The sequence below is a fragment of the Lutra lutra genome, chromosome 5 (genome assembly GCF_902655055.1).
Source record: "Lutra lutra chromosome 5, mLutLut1.2, whole genome shotgun sequence".
In the NCBI taxonomy this organism is placed as follows: Eukaryota; Metazoa; Chordata; class Mammalia; order Carnivora; family Mustelidae; genus Lutra; species Lutra lutra.
In genome coordinates, this window is record NC_062282.1 from 47,888,585 (window position 1) to 47,896,283 (window position 7,699).

At 36.9% G+C, this 7,699-nt stretch overlaps 1 pseudogene; it reads right to left on the bottom strand.

Annotated features, from left to right (window-relative positions):
• Positions 1-801: 801 nt before the first annotated feature.
• LOC125101146 (uncharacterized) lies at positions 802-1,802 on the bottom strand (annotated as a pseudogene).
• Positions 1,803-7,699: the final 5,897 nt, after the last annotated feature.

A 7,699-nucleotide genomic window follows, 5' to 3' on the forward strand; every position in this document is an offset into this window, starting at 1 on the left:
GCTGTCAACTGTGTATGTTATAAAAACCATATCTATTTCATACTTTTATTTACACATTTGTGTCTGATTTCTCTTTGCTCCTTTTACCATGGTTCTCCAGGTGTTATATACTCTTTTGGCAGATAATCATTTTTAAATCCAGTAACGTATTAAAAATTATACTATTATCTATAAAGAAAGAGTTTTAGTCTTCAAGTTGACAATAGAGCATGAACTTTTTCTTTTTATTTCTTGTCCTCATGATTATTGCTGCTGCCCAGACAACAGAAGGTTTAGTCTCTCAAGGGAGTGCTCAGTGGTGAGTGACTCCCTTGCTGAAGAGGGCTGAGGCATGCTAAACTTGGACAGGTCCAGGCTGAGGTCTAAGAAGGTGTACAGGGTGTAGTCATGGTGCTGGGGGTTCCTGTACATGGTGTTGTAGAAAGGCTTGGTGGGGCTGGCAGCTTGAGAGGGCTTCTGTCGTGTCATCCTGCTGTTCCTGGCGAGGCACCAAGTCTTGTCCTTTCCCTCAAGCTCCAGGTCCATGGTCTTCTCCTCAAAAACTCCTTCTTAGGAACAGGAACTGACTTCAGATGTTGTACTGGTACCTGACCTTCCAAAATGTCCTCTTTAGCCTTCAGGATTTCTTCCTTTACCTTCTTCCTTGAATTTTCCTTGTTGAACAGGGGAAACGCTGCCTCCTCATCACCTTCTGGTACTTGTTTTTCCAAATGTCTCTCTGGTCTCAGGAGATGCTTGCAGCTGTCCTGCTGCTCTGGTTCTTTCTGACAATCGCACAGGTGCTGGGCTGTAGACATCCAGCTATGTAGACAATCCTGACTTTGTATGATGAGGTAAGATTTTTTTTTTAACTTCAGATGGCTTTTGGCTTTATCTTTTTCACTTGATCTGAGCATTTTCTCTATTTTTTCCCTTTACATTTTGCTTCATAAATTCTTCGTCTGCTTTTAACATGGGTGTTATGGTTTTTGGTTTAGTGTCTTTTCTGTCCTCTATTGGCTTCATGGTGGGCCCTTTCTTCTTTGCCTGACAGGGCCTCTTTGGAGGGGTGAGGTCTGGCTGTTCTACTGTGACCATGTCTTCTCTTTTGCTGACGGTGCAAATTGGGAGCTCTATTTGCAAGGGAACGGGAGGCCCACAGTTTTGGAAGCCTTCCTCTGCCCCTGCTCATCATTCAAGGATCGACCTTGGAGCTATCACCCTTCTGGTCAGACTCTGAATCGGAGGAGCTGGACAAAGAGGACGATGAATCATCTGTCCTTCCCCTGCTCTCCTGAAAAGTTTGAATCTGAACCGTTTTCTTAATAGAGGCAGAACTTTTTGAGGAATTTTATCAAAGTCTTTTTTGACAAAAATTCTGGAAGCCCTTCATCTGTGAATAGAATGCTATCATTGGGACTGGGGCTAGGGCTTGCTACCTTCTTGCCGTGATTCACAACTGATGGGTAAGAACTGGCTGAAGACTAATTTTTAGACAATTCAGTTACTATTGGGGTGGCTAGTAGTTTGCCTCTCTCCTTTGGTTCCACTACATTTTTGGGTGAACTTTCCTTCTTGGAGTTCGGTGGCAGTCCCTTTTCTTTCTTTCCTGATTCTTCGGAGCCCCAGACTGTCCTTACAGCAGCAGAAGCAAGGCCACCATAACGGTCACATGGGGGGGAGGGCTGGGCAAGGGCCGGGCAAGGGCCAGGCAGGCCGGAGTGATCATGAGTATTTTCCAAATCATTCAGTATACATGAAAGTTGATTTTTAAGAGCTTCATAGTATTCCCACATATAGATGGCAATGCAGTGCTTTTCCATTGCCCAATCGCTGGACATTTCTGTTTTTTACATGTTGCTATCTTCCTTCATGTTTGATTTAAAATCAGAGTGAGATTAGAATATTTTAAGGCTATTAACATATATGAAATTTTATTCAAGGTACTTTGTGTCAACTAACACTTGAGTGTGTTTAAAAGTGAGACACTATCTTTTTTTTTTTTTAAACATTTTATTTATTTATTTATTTGGAAGACAGAGATCAGAAGTAGATGGAGAGGCAGGCAGAGAGAGAGGAGGAAGCAGGCTCCCTGCTGAGCAGAGAGCCCGATGCGGGGCTCGATCCCAACACCCTGGGATCATGACCTGAGCCAAAGGCAGAGGCTTTAACCCACTGAGCCACCCAGGTGCCCCTCTGTTTGTCTTTTAAATTGTTGCCAATTTAGGGCACCTGGGTGGCTCAGTCAGTGAGGTGTCTGCCTGGCTCAGGTCATGATCCTAGTGTCCTAGGACTGAGCCCTGCATTGGGCTCCTTGTTCAATGGAAAGCTTGCTTCTCCCTCTCCTTCTGTTTTAAATAAAATCTTAAAAATTAAAAAAAAATTTTTCAATCTAATGATGAGGAATTATATCACTATTGGCTAAACTTTGGTCAGCCATAACTGATAGGTTTTTTGCAGTTTTTTTTATTTGCCCTTTAAATTTTTTTTTTTTTAAGATTTTTTATTTATTTATTTGACAGAGAGAGATCACAAGTAGATGGAGAGGCAGGCAGAGAGAGAGAGAGAGAGGGAAGCAGGCTTCCTGCTGAGCAGAGAGCCCGATGCGGGACTCGATCCCAGGACCCTGAGATCATGACCTGAGCCGAAGGCAGCGGCTTAACCCACTGAGCCACCCAGGCGCCCCTTATTTGCCCTTTAAATTTTTGTCTATGGTATTTCTTTTATAGACAACAATCTCTTATTTCTATGTCAGATGAATATTTTCCTTAGTAGTTTTATCATCTGTCTTTATTCTTTAAAAGGCATTGCTCATTCTTAAGTTGGATAGTTGTTCTTTAGTATTTTTCTTCCATCTTATGTGTGTGTGTGTGTTGTCATTCGTGTCTGCTTACTTGTTTGCATCTGACATATGTTTTGGTTATTTTATGAGATAAAGATCTGCTTTGATTTTTTTTCTCCAATTGTTTTTCTAAATGCTGGAACAGTTTAGAAAATTGTTTAGAAAATTGTTCCAACATTACTTATCGGAAGTATGAATCCTTTGCCAAGAGATAGAAATTCCACCTTCAACATATGTATTTATAGCATCATTTTGGGGGCCTTTAGGTCCCTTTCTTTGATCTGTTCCTCAATCCTTGCAGTAGTACAAGACTAATATTTTACAAGACTAATATTTTAGAACCTTGGAATGAGATTCAATACAGGTAGAGCGTAACTCTCCTTGTTACTCTATTCTTTCAAAACTTCTCCGGTTAGTCTTACTATTTATTTCTTTCAATGAAATATACAATCTTTTTTTTTCTTTTATTTGAAATCATTTTAAATCTCTAGGAAGTTATACGAATCAGACAAACAAGTGTATGCCCTTTACCCAGATTCAGTTTTCTTTAGCACTTCCCCATTTGCTTTATTATCCATTTGCATGTGTTATTATTTCTTTTTTATTTGAGAAAATGATGTGATTTTTAAAAATTATTTATATTTTTCACTTAAGGTAGATTGTATATGTCACACCCCTTAATATTTCAGTGTTGACTTTCTAAGAACAAGGATATTCTCTTTTATGATCATAGCATGTAATTTATCAACTTCAGGAAACTTAATACACAACCTTTTTATCAAATCTACACTCTTTCTTTCAGATTTGTCCAAGTTTGTCCAGTATTGTCCCAATAATATCATTTATAGCTTTTTTTTTTTTCCTGCAGTAGAGAATCTAGTCTGGATTGTTGGATTTGTCCTGTCTGCTTAGTCCCTTTTAGTCTTTCTTTGGCTTTCATGCGACTGACATTCTTTGATGAACACAGACAGTTATTTTCTGTAGTGTTCTGTATTTGGGGTTTGAAGATGGTCCCTCATGAGAAGGATTCACGTTATACATTTCTAGTGAGAATACTATGGATGTGATGTGTTCTTTCCAGCATATCACATTGGGGTCACATGATGTGCACCTGCCTTTTGTGGCTAATATTTATTGTGGCACCAGTCAGAGTATCGTCCATTTCTCTACTACATATTCAGTGCTTTTCCCCTTGCACCTAGGAAGGGTTCTTCAAAGGGACACTCCGAGACCTTTATCTTTGATGATTCTGGTCTGAACCAACCTTCATGTAGTTGCAAACAGTGATTTCCTGAACCCCATCCCCTCCATATTTATTAGCTGGTACTGGAGCAGAAGGATGAGCCCTGACTTTTATTTGTTAATGTACCTATTTGTTTTCAATGTGGACCCATGGATTCTTATTTAATAAGAATAATTGGTAGGTTAAAGTATCTCATTGATCTTAATCATTTTGATGCTAAATTTGTCCCAGACTCAACCAGCTGCAACCAGTTGAAGGTGATTCTTGTGTTCTTTTTGTTATAGTCTGTCATTCTTTGAGCACTATGGTTTCTTAATGAGGTGGAAATGTATATGGCGATCATGAAAAAGCTTCATGATCTATTGGTAGGCAAAAGAAAGCAAGGTACAAAAAAATACATATATAGTATTCTACCATTATGAAGAAAATGGGAAATAATACACATATTGACCTATTTCTTGACAAGGAAATTCTGTAAAGATAGCCCTCAGGAATATAGAAAGTGGTTACCCACAGTTGACGGACAAATAACCAGTGAAGACAAAAGTGGTGGTGAGATTTTTATACCAATGTCTTTTTTACAAAATTATTTTGAACCATGTGAATGTCTTAACCTTTGGGGGAAAAAATAAATTATAATGGTTAAAGCATTTATCTTCTCTTCTGTAATAGTTAATTATTCAATCAAATACTTTATGATAAAGTTTCTTACTATAGGCTGACCCCAGAAATTGGAAAAAATATAAAATAGACCTTATTAAAGGTACCTGGGAATATGTGTAAGTTATCGGGTTAAAGGATATAGCTTAAAGAATACACTCAATGGTATTATAATAATTTTGTGTGGTGTTGGTAACTACACTTGTGAGAAAAATATGTTTGGGTAATATTCACAGCAACATAAGTAGTTAATGATGTTGGTACTCTAGAAAGAGATACATAATTCTACCTAGTTAACTGTTATTTCCCCCAAATAAGTTTGTGACAGCAAAGTTGATTAAATTGTATTTCTTTATTTCCATGAATTTTTTTTGAAATCAGAGTATATATTTTTGTACATTCTGGTACCAGATGTTCCAGCTCTGGAGTCAGATATTTTTTCAAAGAGTCCTGTTTGGGGGATGATATTTAACAAACAAAATCTGGCTTCTGGGTGGCTCATAGGTACTAGGGCATGATTGCTTTCAAGCCCATTCAAAACCAGTTCAGTTCCAGAAGTTTCTTACTTTGACAAATCACTGATGTCTTCTAGTACAAGAAACTGATTTTTGAAGCAAAGCAGGGTCCTTAGAACACTTTTGTATTTCACATATTTTAATCTCCCTTCTTTCACAGTGAAAACCCTGATCCCATCATAGATACATTCACTAATTTGCTCAGTTCTACAGCCCATGTAGTTTTGGAACCATACCTCCATTAAACCAAACCTTCTAAAAAGAGTTCAATATTTGATAGCAGCTACTTATTCTTTTTTCTTTTCACTAGTTGAAGATGTATGTGAAAGTTCTGTGTTGAAAAGTTACCTACATTTGTTTTCTTTGCTCTCTTCAGTGTTATTATTAATTTAAAATGCAGTTGGGGTTCATTAATTAGTTTGTGTTTAGTTTAGTGTTTGTTTAGTAGTTAGTGTTTTAGTTTGTGTTTAGTTTTATTTCCATTGTTGCTGATTTAATTTTATTTATTTATTGCATATGTAGGATATTAACATGACTCTAAAAGTCAAGAGTGTACCAGAAAAGGAGGAGTTTTGAAGGGTCTCTCTGTCCTTTATACCTTCTCATCTAGCCCTTCCCCAGCCCTTGGTAGGTAACCAGTTTGATTGATTTTTGGTTTATTCTTACTCTTTTTTCTTTGGAAAAATAAGCGGGTGCACGTATGTTTTCTTATTTTCCTTTGTTTCTTACACAAAGGTAGCACATTATTTATAATCTTTTACTTTGCTCTGTTTACTGAAATGTATCTTGATAGTTATTCTCCATGCTGTTCATGGAGACCTCCTTTCATCTTCCTTGTGGATACTGTGTTCCCCATTTGTGTAAGTACCATAGGTTATTCAATAATCACCTGTATGGGCACTTAGAAAACTGTCAATATTTTGCAATTATGCATCATGCTGTAATGAGTGACCATGTGCATATATGCTTTTGTATTGTTGGAGATATTTGTTCAGGTGTATTTTCAGAAACATGATTGCAGGATCAGATAACAAACACATATTGAGTTTTATAATACATGTGCATATTCTCCTCTGTTGGGGTGGTTACTCTGAATTTCCACCATCGATATATGAATGTGACCCTTTTCCCATGGATTTACCATGTTACACGTTGGATTTTTGCTGTTCTTATGGTTGAGAAATTTGCATTTCTCTTAGTAAAAGTGAAATTGAACATCTTTTTGTATGTTTAAAAATCATTTTGAAATCATCTTGTAAAATATCTTTTGCCTTCTCTGTAAATTTTTTTTCCATTTCCTCAATTTTTTTCCTTCTATAAGGAGTTTATTTGGTAAATAATGTAATTTTAGAAGTAAAAAGGAGATATTCTCTGATATTTTTCCCAAATTAACATTGATTGACACTCTATTTATTTTTTAAGATTATTTATTTATTTATTGACAGAGGGAGAGAGAGCAGAAGTAGGGGGAGCAGCAGACAGAGGGAGTGGGAGGTGCAGTCTCCCTGCAGAACAAGGAACCTGATGCGGGGCTTGATCCCAGGACTCTGGGATCATGACCTGAGCTGAAGGCGGATGCTTAGCCTACTGAGCTACCCAGGCAACCCAACATTGACACTTTAAATAAACGTTATTAATATTTCCTCAATGTTTAAAAATTACAGATGTTAAAAAAAGTAACGGAACATTATTGAAATACTTTTTCCTAATTTTTCATTTATGTTTTGACTGCTTAGAATGGTTTCATTTTTGTGTGAGAAAACTTTTCCCTAGTTTTATTGAGATATAATTGACACGTGAAAATTTTATTTTATGTACTCAAATGCACCAATCTCTCTTTTTTAATTGAAGTATAGTTGATACACAGTGTTACATTAGTTCAAATATACAACCAGTTCTCTATGTTTATGGGTCTGTTTCTGCCTTTGCTCATTTGTTTCTTTCTTTTTCTTTTCTTTTTTTTTTTTTTTTAGATACCACATGTAAGTGAAATTGTATGGTATTTGTCTTTTTCTGTTTGACTTATTTCATTTAGCATAATACCCTCCAGGTCCATCCATGTTGTCACAAAGGGCAAGATCTCATCCTTTTTTATGGTTGAGTAATATTCCTATGTGTGTATATGTATGTGTATGTGAGTGTGTGTGTATCTTTATAGGTTGTTTCCATATCTTGACTATCAAAATAATGCTGCAATAAATATAGGGGTGCAGATACCTTTCCAAATTAATGTTTTTGTTTCTTTCGGGTAAGTACCCATTGATGGAATTCTTAGATCTTACGGTATTCCTATTTTTGATTTTTTGAGGAACCTCCATATTGTTTTCCATATTGGCTGTACCAATTCACATTCCCACCAACAGTGCACAAGGGTTGCTTTTTCTCCACATCTTTGTCAACACTTGTCACTTACCTTTTTGATATTAGCCATTCTGACAGGCATAAGGTGATATCTCATTG